At 43.8% G+C, this 4,247-nt stretch overlaps 1 non-coding gene across 1 annotated transcript; it reads left to right on the plus strand.

Moving 5' to 3' along the window:
* Window positions 1–430: 430 nt before the first annotated feature.
* On the plus strand, window positions 431–559 carry LOC114622038. Its single transcript, XR_003711531.1, has one exon. It is a non-coding gene; the product is annotated as a small nucleolar RNA SNORA17 (small nucleolar RNA).
* The last annotated feature ends 3,688 nt before the right edge of the window (window positions 560–4,247 follow it).

A 4,247-nucleotide genomic window follows, 5' to 3' on the forward strand; every position in this document is an offset into this window, starting at 1 on the left:
TTTAGACATGTGTCATTTTTTATAAAGTTTGTGCATTTAAAAATGAGATATGTGCACTGTGACTCACATACTTTTATCCTTATTAAAAGGTCTAAATAATTGTATGACTTACAAACATCACATAATTACCAGAGTAAAGAAGGATTAATAGACATGATTTCTTTACTTAAACATCATTGCTATGATTTGAAAGAGTATATGCCAGATATATTCAGTAAAATAGATGAAGAGTGAGGAAAAGTTTGAGAGCCATTTATGATAAATATATTTTAAATTTTTTAATAAGAATTATTCTTTGGAGAAAAAAAAATCCCCATTGTCTCTTCTGTTTGAAAACGTTCCATAAGAAAAGGAAAGAGCCCATCATTTATTCAGTGGTGATCTTATGGTCTAACCTTGCTTGTTTTGAGACCAGCTTTAAAAAAGGGACCCTGCCTCTAGAAGCTGTGTAGGTGTGGCTGCTGTATCACATGTAAAGTAGGTAGCAGAGGGGATAGAGGCTATGTCTACCCTCTGTGTTCTGACCTATGAACATCTGAATGATTGAAATCCTAGCATTCCTGATAAAAATCAAGCCTAAGACAAACCACAAGTCCTGTACCAGGGGCCTTCGACAGGGAGCTAGCCTGAGACAACCACCAGTCCAGGGCCACCTAGGACTAATGGCCAGACTGTGCCCAAGAGAACCCCTTCCCAGAGCTATGATGCATGATCATAGAGGCATAGCACTTCTGAGACTGTTCCTGAGACAACCCCAGACACTCAGAGATGCCGGGCACTTCTAAGAGAAACATGTAAGTGGCAAGGAGAAGAGAAAAAGAAACAGAGGATATGGGCACAATGAAGAGAAGCAGAACTGGAGATATGAAGGTAATGATGAACAGCCTGGTGTGAGTAACCAGTGATGCCACGTGGGACCATAGTGGGGTTCTGGCCTGTGATGCCACTGGGGAGCATGTCTGGGTCCAAAGACCTGAAACAATAGAGATCTGTTACTACTATAGTCCAGGGCAACATCACTAGTGTGGCCTGCTGCTTGGAGGCTGTGCAGATCTGACCCCACGCCTCACCTGGGCACTGTGAGAGAGCTGGCCCTGGGGGCATAAGAGCCAGAGAGCTGACCCCGCCCCTAGCCAGCTGCTCTGCACATTGTGGGAGGTCCTGGTGAGCTCTAGCCCCGCCCCTGATACAAGAATAGGAGAGCTGAGATTACTTCTTTGTTCTAGCCTAAGATTTAGATTCCTACCTGAAATTACTTCTTTATTCTAGCCTAATGTTAGATTCCTGCCTAAGGCTACTACCTTGTCCTTGGCCAATGTCATATTCCTGTCAAGCAGCCCATTTCCTTGTCCTTGGCCCTTGTCAGATTCTTGCCAAGCAGCCTCAAAAGTTCTCTGCTTCTCCCTCTTTTTTTATTTCATGAACAAGACTGAGCCTGTCTTAGGTCATTCTGACAAGAATGCCTTCTAGAACTGACCTTTATACTGGGGGGCAAAATGGTATAAAAGCATAAAGGAGGTGGGGGGGATGGGATACAGGGTTCTAGGGAGGAGAAATAGGGAAAAGGGAGGACATCTGTATTGTAAATAAATAAAATACCCAATTTTAGAAAGATGAAAAAAAAGAATAGGAGAGCTGGACCTGTGTGGTATCATGGATGAGGGAGAGGTGCCCTCCCCACCTCTTGCCCCTTACCACCTATGGCAGGTGGGAAACCTGGTCTTGGAGTAATGAGAGCAGGAGGGCTGGCTTTGCCCCTTACCACCTACACAAGTTGAAAACGCAGACCTTGCCTAAGGAGCACAGTAGAGGAGTCAAGTGCTGGAGAGCTGGCCCGTATCTCGTCTGGTATGTAGTGGTATCACTGAGAGAGGGATACCCTACCTTCCCATTGGCCCTAACCACCAATGTCCATCAAGAAAGTTGTCCCTGACAGGGTTAGGAGATCAGGAAAGCTGGCCCTGCCTTTCCCTCACTTTCTACAGCACTTGGGATGGCAAGCCCTGTGTCTCATCTGAGCAGCACCTTGCGCTGACCCTGATGGTGGGGATAAGGTTCAGAGTGAGCTGGCCCTGAGGATATGTGCACGGAGAGAGCTGGTCCCTGCAACTTGTCTGCCATGTAGTGACAAGAGCAAGAGGGGGGGGGGAGGGGAGCGAGGGAGGGAGGGAGAGAGGGAGGGGGGGGGGGGGGGGGACGGAGGGAGGGAAGGAGGGAGGGAATCTCCTCCCTCTTGCCGCTTGCTACCAATGGCAGAAGGGAGAATTGGCCCCAGGATCCTCAGAGCTGGAGAGCTGGCCCTGATAGCAGGGGTTGAGGGTGAGCTAATCCTGAGGGCATGACTGTAGGAAAGCTGGTGAGCAGCTCGGATACCTCTGGGACCCAGATCCAGGGTTTGGAATTGGCCCACCCCAACATCTACCCCATTGAAGAACTGCTAGAGTGCATGAATACCCAAAACAGCAGGTTCTCCATGACACGAGGCAACAACAGGATATCCTAGCTAATTTCTAATGAGTTTCGGTATCCATAGAGCAGCAAAAGCCAGAGGCCTGTACCAGACCAACACATTATTACAATGAACATTTGCAAGCAAAGAAGTGTGGGCAAAAGAGTATTCTGTGTGACACACTACAGTTTCCACAATGAGATTTTATTTTCTCTATTGGGAGGAAGGTTCCAAGGGTGGAGGATAGATAGGAGGTCAGAAGGAGATGAGTGGGATTGGGCTACAAGATTTGAAATTCACAAGAAACCAATATTAAGGTGTTTTTTTTTAAGCCCTTTTCTCTTCCTGTTTTCTAGTGGATCTGCCTGGAATCCTGTTGGCCTGTGATAACTGCTAGCAAGTACCAACCTAGCAAAATGAAAATGGGAAATTTATTATGAGAATATCGGTGTACCTCAACAACCTGAGAAATACACTGGGTATAGTAATACTGGAACCAGAGTATTGACTGTTTTAGGCCTCTGAATATTTTCTCCTCTCTCTGTAGTTCTGTTCATCTTTTCTCTCTTTATTGGTCATTGACACCACTAACAGACAGCAAGTAAAACAATATTGTATGAGGATGATAATGAATTTGTTTGATAGACTTTATCTCCCATTGATATAATGCTCCTTACCAGAAATATGAGGATAGATAATCAGTCAAAAGAAAAATTAGATGCAATTTGGTTACATACTTTTCTGCTCAGCAATATGGTAAACAGAACTCCTAACGTAAAATAGTCCTAGATGCCCTATTCAAAGAGATGGTACATCATACTCTCTCAGAACAGAGACAAATTCTCAAAAGAATAATGATATGTATATGGAAATAAAATAGAATCTCAATGAAAAATTCTGTGCCAAAATAAATTATGAGCATATTCCAGGAGCAAAGGAGGGTTTTAAATATGAACATAAGGAGAATTATGTAAAATAATTTTTAAAAATGGTTCTTAGCTACAAGGATTCATAGCAAAGGTGGCAGCAGTCTGAGGTTGAACAGGCAGTTGCTGGGAGATGTCCAGATGGGAAGTGTATGTACATGAGCATGTGCATATATACGTGGGTTTTTGTGTGTGTATGTGTGTGTGTGTGTGTGTGTGTGTGTGAGAGAGAGAGAGAGAGAGAGAGAGAGAGAGACAGAGACAGAGACAGAGAGAAAGTTGTTGTAGCCTTTGTACAAAGTTGTGGTTCTAGGAAAATCTTTTCTGATAGTTGCTTTTAGACAACTATGGGTGAAAACCATTCTTTACAACCTCCTAGCATTTATATTTTTGTTAGTCTTAATAAAAAAAGACTCCATTTTTATTCTGACGTTTCCCAAGGTTAGCAAATATTAATAAGAAATGTTTAGCTTTTGTTCCCATTTTGAATAAAAGTATGCCAAGAAGGCATAAGGAGTTTTCACCAGCATGAGACTTTGCAAACATGCGTATTACTCCTTTCTACTTATTACTTAACTGTACTCAGATATTGGCAAGTGCTCTCCTTCAGTAAGCATTAGCCAGTCTCCTCTGAGCCCTCTAAGCTTTGACATTGGCATCCATCCTCATCAGGCCTGAGGGCACTGTTGGAACAAGGACTGCATTGAGTTCTTTTAGAAAAAAAGCCTATCTTTCATACTTGTTAGATTGCTCATCCTTCACCCTTGGTACCCGGCCATGTTACCACCTTCACCCTGATGCTCCTGTTTCTATCTGTCATTAATCTCCCTCCCACCCCTAATCGTCTCTAGGCTATAAATCGGTTTGTAGAG

The sequence above is a fragment of the Grammomys surdaster genome, unplaced genomic scaffold (genome assembly GCF_004785775.1).
Source record: "Grammomys surdaster isolate TR1022 unplaced genomic scaffold, NIH_TR_1.0 63, whole genome shotgun sequence".
In the NCBI taxonomy this organism is placed as follows: domain Eukaryota; kingdom Metazoa; phylum Chordata; class Mammalia; order Rodentia; family Muridae; genus Grammomys; species Grammomys surdaster.